The sequence below is a fragment of the Bos indicus x Bos taurus genome, chromosome 17, assembly GCF_003369695.1.
Source record: "Bos indicus x Bos taurus breed Angus x Brahman F1 hybrid chromosome 17, Bos_hybrid_MaternalHap_v2.0, whole genome shotgun sequence".
NCBI lineage: Eukaryota > Metazoa > Chordata > Mammalia > Artiodactyla > Bovidae > Bos > Bos indicus x Bos taurus.
In genome coordinates, this window is record NC_040092.1 from 61,485,277 (window position 1) to 61,501,276 (window position 16,000).

At 38.4% G+C, this 16,000-nt stretch overlaps 1 long non-coding RNA gene across 1 annotated transcript in view; it reads right to left on the reverse strand.

Annotated features, from left to right (window-relative positions):
• LOC113875160 overlaps positions 1-16,000 on the reverse strand; it is a 68,497-nt gene that overhangs the window by 24,063 nt on the left and 28,434 nt on the right. Inside the window, exon 3 of the long non-coding RNA XR_003506175.1 lies at positions 11,586-11,765. This is a non-coding gene — a long non-coding RNA (uncharacterized LOC113875160). The remainder of the gene's footprint in view (positions 1-11,585; positions 11,766-16,000) is intronic.

Consider the following 16,000-nt stretch of genomic DNA (forward strand, 5'->3'; position numbering starts at 1 on the left):
TATACAACCTACTTCATCTGAGAAATCCTGTGGCATCTGAACTTAAGAAAAAACACCTATACAAAAGGACCAGTTTCCTCCTTACACACCTTAGGTTCACATGCGGTCTGTGTTTTTGTTGTTACCTTGGTTTAATTTTGTAAAAAAGCTGGCATTTGGGATACAGTGGCACACACATACACATGCACACACGCACACACACATGCACTGTGAACATTTAAGATCGTTCTGCAATGTCCGTGTGGAGTTACGGAGTTCAACAGTGACCCTCTCCTGTTAACAGTTACAGGACCAGAGTCAGTAGGGTTAGTTGCTTCCTAATCACCTGATGTGTTTAAAAGAGCCAATGGGAGGCTGCCTCGTAGAGGCAGAGACAGAAGGCAGAAGGTGGGGAATTCTAAGTTGGGAGTAGTAAAATGCAGGAATCCAGAGTTTACTGACTCTGTGCTCAGTCACAGGAAAGATCCCGCCACCCACTACCTGCTCACTCCTCAATTAAATGCTTGCTCTTTGGCGGTGGAGAACTAGCTCTCCACTCCAGGTAATCTCCCCGAATTCACACTTTTCCTCTCCATGCCTTTTTTTCGGTGGTGCTGTGTACAGTGAAGAAAGAGAGAATCCAATAAGATAAAACTATTTTAATAATTTTTAAAGGAAGTTTAAATGATCCACACTCGATCGGGGTCGATGAAAACGGCTCTGGTGTCGAAGGGCAACAGGTTGCTAATAAATACAATAGTTAAGGAAAGAGCCATTTCTGTCCTGGAGAAACCATATTCTGGGGAAAATGCTACTACTGTAATTCATTTTTGAAAGCCATAGAGAGTTCCTGGATGAAGAATGTAGTTATTAAAGGCAAAAATACACAATATGTTGTAATGAAATGTTTGTGCTTCGCACTTCATTAAGTGTTTTGTGGGCCTCTAGGGAAATTCTCTCCTACACACACAGAAATATAGTTTATACATGGTGGGATCACTAGAGGGAGTGCAGACGGCCTGTGTTCAAAGGAAGAACTTCCTACAACTTCCACAGGTTCCACTTAAAACACAAAATGAGTCGTTGAAAAAAACGCGTAAGACTAAAAAAAGAACACACAAAATTATATGTGATTTTGGTTGCCTTTATATTAATCCAGCGGTATTTTTGTCTTACCGATGGGTTTGCTTGAAGTATAGGGTGATGGAGAAAACCAATGCTTCAAATTAGTAGGATTAACTGAAAAACATCTGATGACAAATTCTGCAGCCTAAGATATCCAATAACACATTTAGGGCTCTGAGAATTCAGATGGTTGGCAGTTTGGGGTCCTTGGCTGTGTTCACTTGGAGAATTTTGAAAGTGAAAATGTAAAATAGTGGTAAAATGGCAAAGAAATTCACAAAAAATAAAATTCTTGGGAGGTGGGAAAATCCACTCAGAGGAAATATACAAAATATGAGTAACTCAAGAAGGTCTCATGAGCAAAGCATCTTCAAACAAGAAAAGTAAATCATGTGAAGAAAAGCAAACTATGAAAGTTCTTGCCTGCATATACTTCTGCATGAGCTTCATCCTCCTAGCAATGCTTTTTAGGACAAATGTGTCAATGTGTTTGGCCTAAATGTACAAATTGCTATAACATTTCTAAGGAAAATAGAACAAGGAAATGTAAAAGGGAATCACATACCAAAAAAAAAAAAAAAAAAATCAGGAGAGAAATACTAAAGACTATGAGGGAAAAATACTAACATCCAGATTCTTTTAAAAACACTGTATGAGGTTTTCAAGTAAGCATTCCTTTGCCTCAAGAATATTTTTTCCCCTGAAGAAGTATGTTAACCTTAATGGCTTTCCCTAGAGCTAGAATTTCAATTAGTTGCGTTACTACTGCGACTCTTGTCACATAAAAAGGTGGTGACTCTCCAAGATTTTTGTTCTAAGCTATATTCTTCATGTGCACATCTGAGTTGAATTTAAATGTTTTTTAATTTCCAAGCTCCTGTATAATAGTAAGATGCTAATTATAGGAAATATACAACTTGAACTTAGAAGAGTATAGCACTTGATTTCCTTCTTGTTAATAAAAATACATGTTATATAAATAGATGCATTAATTGAGTCACAAATGTTATTAAAAATAAAAGATATATAGTAGGATTGAGAGTATGATGCCAACTTGTGACAAAATTCAGTGTCTATAATCATTTTTATCTGCTGAATTTTGTAACTTAATGCATTATACTGTATTAGAATTATGACAATATAACCAAATTAATTACATTGTTATATTATATTACATACAACAGGCATTATGATAGTAATTTTTGAAAACCTAAAAAAAAATAAGCCCTTTGAAGAGTTCTCCTATTGAGGATTACCAATGGTACAATATCCAATAGTGTGTTCTTAACTGAGATTTTTCAAAAAAATCTCATAATCTGATCATTATGGCAATAATACTGTTAATATTAAGAGACAATAATATCTAAATGGGGCTTTTCACAGTTCTCTGGAAATACATAAGAGCGTCTTCCCTGAGGACATTCAGAATAAAACACTAGTGACAGATAAATAACTGATGAAAACTTCAAAGATTTGTAAAAGAGCTAAGAAAGTGACGAGAGTTCAAACAGAGTTTGTTCTCTCGGCTGCAACTCGTACTTCGGTTCTTTAGGTAATTTTAGCTCCTTTATGTTTCTTTAAAAGGCACACAAGGTCTAATTTCAGATTATCTAAATTACCTAAACAAAGGCCAGAACATCCTAAGATTTTTAAAAATAATTCTTTTCATCACACAAAAATATCTTTTGTAACTATGTGAGGTGATGAATGTTAACTGGATAAGAGGACAAAGGAAATGCTGTCAGGGCCCGGAAGCAGGGGCCCCGACCAGGAACTACGACTCGGCAGAGGCCTCCAGCAGGGCCTGGGCTCAGAAAACGAGGCCATCCAACTGATGTGGAGCCCTGGGGGAGAGGCAGTGTTGCTGAAGATGCAGCAGTGTTAAGAAAGAAGAAATGCCCTTGGTTTCGCCTTCATCTAACTCTCAGCTGTTGTCTCCCATTTCCCATGGCTACATGGAAGCCAGAAGGAAGGAAATCTCAGAAATGCAATTCTTGACCTCAAGAACAGAGAACAAGGGTGCTCAGGGCAGGGAACAGATCTAGAGAGACAAAATAGCAAGAATGCTTCCAAGGCAGCCTGGGAAACTCATTGCCTACTGCAATGCCCTGGTTCACTTCATCACTTTTACCTGGTATCTGTCAAAAAACTCTGTAGAGTTCTTTTTTTCTTTAATTTTTGCCTCCTTTCAATCTCTCCATACTTTCCTCAGAATAGTTTTTCTAAGATCATTGTTCAGTGATTCCTGTGGTCAACAGATTAAAATCTAAATTCCCTTAGATGATGTCCTTCTCCCTAATTACCTTTTTACTTTCAATTATGTAATTTACATCCAGCAATACTGAATGGCTTGTGATTTCCAGAGCATTCCATAGTCTCGTGCTTTCCTGTATTTGTCTCCCTGGGAAACAACTGCTTACCCCATGTGACGTAGTGCTTGTGAGCAGACTGCCTTGGTTTGAACCCAGGTCCCAATGCTTACTAGTTATATGAACTTGGTCAAGTTACCTAAGCTCACTCTGATTTAGTTTCCTCATCTGTAAATTGAGAATAATAATAGAACCTAACTCATAAGGTTGCCTTGAAGACTAAAGAAGAGTTAATACATGAAGGCATTTATACTTGTGACTGTATAAATATGTCATTATGATTATTATCATTTTATTGTTCTTTAAGACCCAAGTTAATTACTACCACTTATGTGACTGCCTCTCTTAGGAAGAGCTAAGTGTTACTTTTTTTCTTCTCCTCTGGACCTTTTGCACATCTCTAATCATTTTAAGGTCTGTGTAAATGTTGACCTCTGACAACAGTGGAGAGACAGTTTGAGAGCAGTGTCTGATCCCTTCTGTCTTGGTATCACCAGGTCTTATGGAGAGCCTCATCCAAGTAGAAATTAATAATAATGAAAACAACCAACATGTATCTGTCATGGAAAGGAAATTTCAAAACAATATAATCTGAATAAAACAGAATAAGAATAAACTTAAATTAATAAAAATGGTGTCTTGAGATCTTCAGATAAATAGAAACAGTGTAACCTTTGTCTTTATGATTCTCCAGAAAAAAAAATAAATATTCTTTTATGGCAGCTTTTGCTTCTGAAACTACTTCTGTGAGTAACAATAATCTTCCATTTTTGGATAGCAATACTCATATCAGACAAAGTAGACTTTAAACCAGAGGCTATAACAAAAGACAAAGAAGGGAATTATAAAATGATATAGTGATCAATATAACAAGGGGACATTACACTTGTTAACATATATGTACCCAATACAGGATCACTTAAATGCATAAAGGAAATAATAACAGGGAGAAGTTGACAATAATAGCAAGATAGTAGGGGACTTTAACACTCCCCCTTAGATCACTGGATAAATCATCTTGATAGAAAATCAATAAGGCAATAGTAGTCTTAAATGATACAATAGACCAGTTGGACTTAATACATACCTATAGGGCATTACCAGAGAAGGCAATGGCACCCCACTCCAATACTCTTGCCTGGAAAATCCCATGGACGGAGGAGCCTGGTAGGCTGCAGTCCATGGGGTCGCTAAGAGTCGGACACGACTGAGCGACTTCACTTTCACTTTTCACTTTCATCCATTGGAGAAGGAAATGGCAACCCACTCCAGTGTTCTTGCCTGGAGAATGCCAGGGATGGGGGAACCTGGTGGGCTGCTGTCTATAAGGTCGCACAGAGTTGGACATGACTGAAGCGAATTAGCAGCAGCAGCAGCATAGGGCATTACATGCCAAAATAGTAGAATATACATTCTTTTTAAATGCACACAGAATATTCTCCAGAATAAATCACACACTAGGCCACAAAAGTAGTCTCAATAAATTTAAGGGGATAGAAATTATATGCAGCGTTTTTTTTCTGACCAAAGTGGTATAAAGATAGAAGTCAATTACAGAAGGGAAAATGGGAAAACAATAAACACATGAAGACTAAATTACATGATACTAAAAAAAAAACCTAAAAAATAGTTACTGAAAAAATCAAAAAGGAAATCAGAAAGTATTATGAGACAAATGAAAATGGAAACACAACACTCCAAAATCTATGGGATGCAACAAAATTCTAAAAGGGAAATTTATAGTGATAAAGGTCTTCTTAAAGAAACAAGAAAAATCTCAAATAAACAAGCTAACATACAAACCTAAAGGAATAAGAAAAAGAAGAACAAACAGAATCAAAGTCAGCAGAGGAATGAAATAATAAAGATCAGAGAGGAAATAAAACAAAGACCAAAAAAGTAGGAAAAAAATCAAAGAAACAAAAGCAGGTTTTTTGCAGATAAATTGATTAACCTTTAGCCAGGCTCACCAAGAAGAGAGAGGACCCAAATAATTAGAAATGAAAGAAGAGAAATAACAGCCAATTCCACTGGAATATGAAATATCATAAGAGAATGTCATGAAACACTTTATGCCAACAAACTGGATGGCCTAAAAGCCATTGACAAATTTATAAAAACATACAACCTTCCAAGACTAAATCAAGAAGAAACAAATAATTTGAACAGACTGATCACTACTAGTGAAACTGAATTTGTAATAATGAAGGAAAAACTCATAGCAAACATAAGTCTAGGACTGGATGATTTCACGTGGGAGATCTACAAATTTATAAAAAAAAAAAAAAAAAAAGCTACTACCTACTGTTCTCAAACTATTCCAAAAAACTGAAGAGGGTAGAACACACCCAAATGCATTCTAAAAGGCCACAGTTACCCTAATACCAAAACCAGACAAAGATATCACACAGAAAAAGAAAATTACAGGCCAATATCTTTAATGAATATTGATGCAAAAAACTTCAACAAAATATTAGCAAACACGATCCAACAATACACAAAAGAGATTATACACCATGATCAAGTTGGATTTATCCCAGGGACACAAGGGTGGCTCAATATTTGCAAATCAATCAACACAATACATCACATTATAAAAAGGAACTATAAAAATCACATGATCATCCCAATAAATGCAGAAATGCATTTGACAAAATTCAACATCCATTCATGGTAAAAATGGTCATCAATATGAGTATCAGTTCAGTTCAGTTCAGTTGCTCAATCGTGTCTGACTCTTTGCGACCCCATGAACCACAGCACGCCAGGCCTCCCTGTCCATCACCAACTCCCAGAGTTTACTCAAATTCATGTCCATTGAGTCAGTGATGCCATCCAGCCATCTCATCCTCTGTCGTCCCCTTCTCCTCCTGCCCCCAATCCCTCCCAGCATCAGGGTCTTTTCCAATGAGTCAACTCTTCGCATGAGGTGGCCAAAGTATTGGAGTTTCAGCATCAGTCCTTCCAATAAACACCCAGGACTGATCTCCTAAAGGATGGACTGGTTGGATCTCCTTGCAGTCAGAAGAAACAAATAACAACATAATAAAAACCATTTATGACAAACACATAGGTAAGATCATACTCAAATGTGAAAAGCTGAAAGCCTTTTCCCTATATTTGGGAACAAGACAAGAATGCCCACTCTCACCACTTCTATTCTGTTGAAAGTCCTAGCCACAGCAATCACACAAGAAAAAGAAAGAAAAGGCATCCAAACTGGAGGGGGAAACTGTCACTATTTGCAGATGATGTGATATTTTATATAGAAAACCCTATAGTTGCCACCTAAAAACCATTAGAACTAGGAAATAAATTCAGCAAAGTTGTAGAATTCAAAATTAATATACAGAAATTTGTTGCTTTTCTATATAATAATAACGAACTATCAGAAATAGAAAGTAAAAAAAATCTTATTTAAAATCTCATCAAAAATAAAATAGGAATAAACTCTACCAAGGAAAGACCTATACTCTAAAAACTATAAAATATTAATGAAGAAAATTGAAAAAAATTCAAAGAAATGGAAAAGATATCTTATCCATGGGATATTTTTTGGAGAGAATACTGGAAAAGGGCGCCATTTCCTCCTTCTGAGGATCTTCCTGACCCAGGAATTGAACCCATGTCTCTTGAATCTCTTGCCTTGGCAGTCAGATTCTTACCTCTGTGCCACATGGGAAGCCCCATAAGAATCTCAACATGATCCAATTTTAACATTATTTTCTTCACTCAGAGCTTGAGAAACATCTCAAATCACATTAAGCTGAAATAACTCTAAATGTATGGTTTCCAGTCTTAACTCCATCTGTAACCCCACTTGTAAATTTTTCACATGTCTTCCATCAACTTCTCTCATTTCCCAAAGCAGCAATTCCAACTCCCACTGCACCTAGAATCATCTTCATTGTATGAGCTCACTGTTAACTTTTTTGATAAAGTTAATTCAGTGGAGTAAGTTCTAGCATCTATTACCCATATACTCTTCTGTAGCCAACAAGTAGTTCCAGGAGGTCTTACACTTTTGTAAGCATCGCTTTAGTGAAGCACTAAGGCAGTTCACGTTGATGATAGAGAAAGGTGCTGGCTGCTGAGCACACACACTGCATATCCATTTCTTTAACCTAATCAGTATACATTCTTCCTCCCACTGAGAGCAGCACAGCATACCATACCTCCCTAGGGTTCATCAATCAAAGATGCACATGCTCTAGGGGTGGACAGACGACTTTATCAGTAATAAAGCGATTCACATGCGAAGTATTTTAGTGAAAAAGTTGGGGAAAGCAGTATCATTCTTGTATTTCTGGACTACATAAGTGTTTAGGATATAAGCCTGGAGCTAGGGGTCGACACTTCTTTCCCATCAAGGGTAATCAGTAGAATGAAGCCTATATAGAAGAGCAGAATCAGGAGATTTTTTAAAAATGACATCTGGTACTTGACAGTTTTTGAGCACTGTTGCATGTGCTCAGTTGTGTCTGACTGTTTGCAACCCTATGGACTGTAGCCCACCAGGCTCCTCTATCCGTGGGGATTCTCCAGGCAAGAATACTGGAGTGGGTTCCCATGCCCTCCTCCAGGGGATCCTTCCAACCCAGAGTTCAACCTGCATCGGCAGACAGGATCTTTGCCACTGAGCCACCAGGGAAGCCCTTTTGAGCAACTGGGTCCAATCACATCTGAACATCAGCCTTGGGAATCAGTATGCTTCCCTCTTCCATGAAATAACATAAAAGAGCTGGAGTCATATTTTGATTATTTATTAACAAAAGAATCCCAGCTAATATAGCATCTTTCCTCATTCAAAAGGGCAGAAAGAAGAAATAGTCTGTAAATAAATTTAAGCTTAAAAAATTGAAAACTTAGATAAGGAAATTGTCCTCTTGGAAAATATAACCTACCAAAACTAACTTAAAAAGAAAGACAAACATCCTTAAAATAACTAATGATCACTAAAGGAATTGAATCAGTAGATAAAACTATTAACATAACTTCCAACCCACATAAACACAAAGAACAATACCAAAAGGTCAAGTCCAAGTAATTCAATTGGCAATTTACACCGAGCTTAAAACAATAGAGAAAAAACATCTCAAGTAATTTAAGATTAATATAAGTTTAAATTAAAATCAAAAGAGTACAAAAAATAACTATAAACCAATTTCAGTTTTAATATAGAGTAACGCTGAACCAGAAAGTTTAAGTTCAAAGACTACTAGGAATCATGACAAATCTAATTCATGGTGACCTTCACTTCAATTCCTGTTGAACCAGTAAACATTTAAAACAAAAAATATATGATAAAGACAGAAGTGAGAAAGTGGATACAGTTTCCCAGCTTTGCCTAGTTTCTGAGAAGTGTTTGCTAAGTTTTATTTTGAAAGAGGAAAAAGTAGGATGAGAAACTCATCACATAAAAAAAGCCCAAGTCACCAGCTTGCTTCCATTTGTGTGTTAGAAAAGAAGGATTGTATCATTATTTATCTTGTGGTTCAGTCTCGAAGTTGTGTCCAATTCTTTGCGACTCCATGAACTGCAGCATGCCAGGCTCCTCTGTCCTCCCTATCTCCCAGAGTCTGCTCAAATTCGTGTCCATTGAACCATCTCACCCTTTGTCCCCTCTTTTCCTTTCTGCTAAGTCACTTAAGTCGTGTCCGACTCTGTGCGACCCCAGAGACGGCAGCCCACCAGGCTGCCCCGTCCCCGGCATTCTCCAGGCAAGAACACTGGAGAGTGTTGCCATTTCCTTCTCCAAAGCATGAAAGTGAAAAGTGAAAGTGAAGTCGCTCAGTCGTGTCTGACTCTTAGCGACCCCATGGACTGCAGCCTACCAGGCTCCTCCATCCCTGGGATTTTCCAGGCAAGAGGACTGGAGTGAGTTGCCATTACCTTTTCCTTTCTACTACTATATAAAACAATTCCCTTCTATTCTATAATGACACAATTTTGTGTCAATGTATTTTGTTTTTATTGCAACACTAGAACCACAATAGACTTAACCACAGCCTATTACAAATATACATACAATTTCTAAAAATGTATATCTGCAAACTGAAATCTACAATGTATTTTTAAAAATTTCAAAGCAAAGAAATAAGTAGTCTATGTTCAAAACGGGCTCAAGGAGCAACACAAAAAGGCATGGGGCATGCCATGGGAAGTGGATTGGAAATCTGAGTTCTTTTTGGAAATTTCTAATTTTTGTTACTATTTTACAAACCTGAATAATGTTAAGTTCTTATTTACCCAATTTCATGCCTCATCAGCTGAAATATATATTGTTGCTATTTAGTTGCTAAGTCGTGTCTCTTTGCAACCCCATGGACTGTAGCCTGCCAGGCTCCTCTGCCCACAGGATTTCCCAGGCAAGAATAGGGAGTGGGTTGTTATTTCCTTCTTCAGGGGCTCTTCCTGCCCTAGGGACTGAACCTACATCTCCTACAGCTCCTGCATTGGAAGGCAGATACTTTACCACTGAGCCACTGGGTAGGCCCTTATTCATTCATCCTTATTCATCTGTTTACCCAACTTCATGCCTTGTTAGCTGAAATATATATTGTATTTTTTATTTATTTATTTTATTTTGATACTTGGGATCTTAGTTCCCTGACCAGGGATTGAACCCATGCCCCCTGCATCATTGGGAGTATGGCGTCTTAACCACTGGACTTCCAAGGAAGTCCCCAGATACACATTGTAGAATATTATATCTTCTGACTGCTTGCCCCCCCCCAAAAAAAATGTGTCTACAGCCAGTTTGAATTTCCTCCTCCTCTGGCAGTAGTTCATACTTCCTGTTGGTATAGCTAAGACCACTCTGTGTCTGCCTTTAGGCTGTGTATCTTCTGGTGAATTCTTCATTCTCTTCATCTGTTTGCTTTTAAAACTGTTTCAAGGTTCATTGCTCTTTGACCTGGTCAGCTCCGCTATTCTTCCAACCCGGTCTAATTCCCCAACTGGAGCTTCAAGACTATTACTGCTGTGCTGTCAACAACCATTTGCTTGTTTGTTTCCACCAACTTTTGGTGACTCCCTGATCACATTCAGGGTGCAAAAATGCTAGGAGTGAACAGTCCACCAATCCACAACCCCTGCCAACAGCACATATCACCGAATCTATTTGGAATCCTTTCCCATGATATACTGGTAGAGGCTCTGTAGCATCAATTCACCCTCTGGAAGAACGCAAAGAGAAACACAAGACAGGGTTGAGGATTAACTGATGCTAATAGAAATGGTCACCAAGATAGTTCAGACAAAACAGGGCATCCCAGGTGAAGGTCTGTGTATCATTACAACAGTATATGGGAAGGCGTGCTTTCCTGGGAAGGAAAAAAATCCTTTTGTTTGTCGTGTAGCTTAAGAGTGCACATCTCGTCTGCCAGTTGCATTGACTGTGGTAAGAACTACTTACCACAAAAAGAGATTATAATGGCAGCATGAACCTCAAAGATGATGTTTATTCCATACCTGAGCCAATAAACCCAAAGCAGTATTTCATGGCTCTTTATCGTTTTTCCATATTATGTTAGACTGATCCTTTCAGCAGGAGTTTTAATGCATTTGAAACCTACTTGGTGGCCAGCTTTAAAAGCATTTAATAAGAGGAATGTAGAGGAAACATCATCAGTGAGCAAGGTTGGCCTTAACGATAGCTTTTACCTGTTTATTATTATCTCCTGCTTCCTAGAGATAAGGGGTCAGCAGTTCTACAAATCAAGCTAAAAAAAAAAAACAACTGAGACTTTCTGGAGCCAAAGGCCCTTCATTCCTGCAGGATAATGCAGGCTACTAGCCTTCCATAATGGGCAGATTGTGGTTTATTCTGTTTTCTTGTAGGGACTTTCTGGAAGGAATTTTATGGCCATGGGCTTCTTGTGAGCATTAAGCAATCCATAGCATGTGTGGGAAAAGAAAGCACTTGTCCTGAAAGCTGTGACTTCAATTTTCCTTCCTACTTGCTGTCCAAGAGTCTCCATTAGACCCTACACTTCTTTGGAGAAAGCAGTGGAAAAGCGGTAGACCGCATGCATTCACAGGGCATGAGGCTCAGGCATCCTTGGGGGGAAAGCCTGACCTTCCCTGCTCACTGAGGTGGAGAGGACTAACCTGAATAGGAGAGTTGAGGAAAAATGCGTCTGCTTCCTGAATAGGGCCTGGCCTTGCTTTGAGAGTATCTAGGGAGCTGATGCTGGTAGCCATCACGGTTCTCACTTGAGCCAATCTTTCCCTTTGGTCAACACACATTTCTCCAGACAGAGGCATTCTGCTGACTTCCAGTAGAAAGATCTGCAAGCAAAGGTGAAGCAGAATTATATGGAGCAAATGAAAATAGAACCTGTGGGATAACATGCCACTCTACAGAAGTAAATATGACAAGCTTTGACCCACAGGAAACTGTTTTATGGTGAAGAGTTTGTCCTTTCAAAGAAAGGACTGGGCATTTTATTTTTTTCAAAATGAAACCTTAGATTAGTGAAAATATTGCCAGATGCCTGGTGGAAATGATTTTATCCATAGGGACTTCGTGGGGCTCTCTCTTGAAAAGAAAAATTAACCTTCAATAAATAAAAAAACTTTAAATTCCATGTTGGTAAAATTATTCTTACATTCGAGTTCTCATCAAGGACTAATATATTTATAACACTTGAAGTTTTTCCATTAAACTGTTTTTGAGTTATGAGCAACAAAAAAATAAGTTTGAACAATTGAAGGGAAAAAAATGAAAAAATTGAGCTCTCGTGTCCCTTAGCCAGAAAGTATGTTATTTACATCTCTGACAATTCTCTGAACATCGTCTCCATCCCCATGTAGCTCTGGGCAGCACCACTATTTACAAGTTTTAGGTAGAAAACCTTTTAACTTTAGCAAATACTTTAATTCAACAAATATGTGTACCACTATGGTAGACGAGAGGTATATCTTTTAAGGTATGCAAAATTGTGCATACAGCACCCAAAATGTGATTGTGACACAGCTTTGGGATTTTTTTTCTTTAGAAAAGAACAAGCTTTATGTAATGAGGAAACATGGCTATTTAAATTTTGGAAATGTAAAATTGGAAAAGCCTGCAAAGAAGGGAGGAGGTTTGTCAGGCAGCTGAGAATTTGGTCAGTAAACAGGTGAAATTGGGTATCCTGGGGTGAGAGTCTTCTTTAAAATTTTTTTTTAACTGGAGGATAATTGCTTTACAATGTTGTGTTGGTTTCTGATGTGCAAAAATGTGAATCAGTCATAAGTATACTTGTATCCGCTCCCTCTTGAACCTCCCTCCTAACGCCTCATCCCATCCCTCTAGGTCTTCACAGAGCACCGGACTGAGCTATTGTGGTGATATCTTATATGTCACACAAAATAAGATTTTGGAGGCCTGGCGTGCTGTGACTCATGGGGTCGCAAAGAGTCAGCCACGACTGAGTGACTGAAATGAACATTAATTAATTTAATTTTCACACAAATTTTTAACACAATTTTTAAAAATCTTTGAAGTTGAAGGTGTACAGTATGATGGTTTAATCTCACATATATTGCAAAATGATTACCACAATGGATTTAGTTAACATAAAATAAAAATAAAAGAATAAAAATCTCCTTGTGATGAGAACTTTTAGAATTTACTCTCAACAATTTTCCTATATATAATAAAATATATATATATATCCTTGCACATTACACCCCTACTACATATTTATCTTTTAACAGCAAGTTTGTACATTTTGACCACCTTCCTCCAACTTCCCCTCATCCATACCCCATAACCACAAATCTGATTTCTTTTTTCTATGATGGTTTGGATTTTTATTTGTCTGTTTGGTTTTGACTCCATATATAAAGGAGATCATACAGTATTTTTTGTCCAATGTCTGACTTATTTCATTTAGTATACCATCTTCCTGTCCCATGCAGCCACAGGTCCCCTTTTTGGGGCTTCCCTGGTGGCTCAGCTGGTAAAGAATTTGCCTGCAATGCGAGAGACCTGGGTTTGATATCAGGTTGGGAAGATCCCCTGGAGAAGGGAATGGCTACCCACTCTAGTATTCTGGCCTAGAGAATTCCATGGACTCTATAGTCCATGGGATTGCAAAGAGTTGGACACAACTGAGCGACTTTCACTTTCATGAAAACTTACTTCAAGGTTCATCCATGTTGTCCCTATGGTAGAATTCCCTCATTTTTATGACTGAATCCAATTCAGGTCAGTCACTCAGTCATATCCGACACTTTGCTACCCTATCGACTGCAGAATCCCAGGGATGGGGGAGCCTGGTGGGCTGCCGTCTATGTGGTCACACAGAGTTGGACACGACTGATGCGGCTTAGCGGCAGCAGCAGCAGCACAGCAGACCTCCCTGTTCATCACCAACTCCCAGGGCTTGCTCAAACTCATGTCCATCGAGTCAATGATGCCATACAACCATATCATCCTCTGTTGCCCCTTCTCCTCCTGCCTTCAATCTTTCCCAGCATCAGCATCTTTTCCAATGAATAAGTTCTTTCCATCAGGTGGCCAAAGTATTGGAGCTTCAGCTTTAGCATCAGTCCTTCCAATGAATATTCAGGACTGATCTCCTTTAGGATTGACTGGTTAGATCTCCTTGCAGTCCAAGGGACTCTCAAGAGTCTTCTCCAACACCACAGTTCAAAAGCATCAGTTCTTCAGTGCTCATTTTCTTTATGGTCCAACTCTTATCCATACATGACTACTGGAAAAAACATAGCTTTGACTAGATGGATCTTTGTTGGCAAAGTAATGTTTCTGCTTTTGAATATGCTGTCTAGGTTGGTCATAGCTTTTCTTCCAAGGAGCAAGCATCTTTTAATTTCATAGCTACAGTCACCATCTTCAGTGATTTTGGAGCCTAAGAAAATAAAGTCTGTCATTGTTTCCATTGTTTCTCCATCTATTTGCCATGAAGTGATGAGACTGGATGCCATGATCTTTGTTTTTTGAATGTTGAGTTTCAAGCCAGTTTTTCCACTCTTCTCTTTCACCTCTGCACTCAGAGGCTCTTTAGTTCCTCTTCATTTTATGCCATAAGAGTGTTGTCATCTTCATAACTAAGGTTATTGATATTTCTTACTGTAATCTTGATTCCAGCTTGTGTTTCATCCAGCCCAGCATTTCTCATGATGTATTCTGCATGCAAGTTAAATAAGCAAGGTGACAATATACAACCTTGATGAACTCCTTTCCCAATTTGGAACCAGTCTGTTGTTCCATGTTCAGTTCTAAATGTTGCTTCTTGACCTGCATACAGATTTCTCAGGAGGCAGGAAAGGTGGTTTGGTATTTCCATCTCTTTAAGAATCTTCCACATTTTTTTGTGATCCACATAGTCAAAGGCTTTAGCGTAGTCAATGAAGCAGAAGTATATGCTTTTCTGGAATTCTCTTGCTTTTTCTATGCTCCAACGAATGTTGGCAATTTGACCTCTGGTTCCTCTGCCTTTTCTAAAACCAGCTTGAACATCTGGAAGTTCTGTACTGCTGAAGCCTGGCTTGAAGAATTTTGAGCATTACTTTACTAGCATGTGAGATGAGTACAATTGTGCGGCAGTTTGAACAGTCTTTGGCATTGCCTTTCTTTGGGATTGGAATGAAAACTGACCTTTTCCAATCCTGTGGCCACTGCTGAGTTTTCCAAATTTGCTGGCATATTGAGTGCAGCACTTTCATAGCATCTTCTTTTAGGATTTGAAATAGCTCAGCTGGAATTCCATCACCTTCACTAGCTTTGTTCATAGTGATGCTTTTTAAGGCCCACTTGACTTCGCATTCCAGGATGTCTGACTCTAGGTGAGTGATCACACCATCGTGGTTATCTGGGTCATGAAGATCTTTTTTGTACAGTTCTTCTGTGTATTCTTGCCATTTCTGCTTCATGTCTTCTGCTACTATTAGGTCCATACCATTTCTGTCCTTCCTTGTGCCCATCTTTGCATGTAACGTTCCCTTGGTATCTCTAATTTTCTTGAAGAGGTCTGTAGTCTTTCCCATTTTATTGTTTTCCTGTTTTTCTTTGTATTGATCACTTAAGAAGGCTCTCTTATCTCTCCTTGCTATTCTTTGGAACTCTCTGCACTCAGATAGATATATCTTTCCTTTTCTCCTTTACTTTTCACTTCGCTTCTTTTCTCAGCTATTTATAAAGCCTCCTCAGACAACCATTTTGCCTTTTTGCATTTCTTCTTATTGGGGAATTATATAACATATATATTACACTTTTCATTTCTTTATTAAGATTGTTTCTATGTCTTGGTGATTATAAATGATGCTGCTATGAATGTGGGGGTTCAGATCTCTTTACAAGGTATTGTTTATGCTTCTTTTGGATATGTTCCCAGAAGGTGAGTTGCTGGATCATATGGTAAGTAAATACACTTTCCCTTGAAGCAATTTTACAGTGAATATGCTCTGGTCTCACCACTGCCTGCCAATGAAATGAAGGGTTCAGGGAACTACACTAACTCTGAGGCTACCTACCCAGGGCCGTGAGAAATGATATCAATCCCAACAAGAGAGCA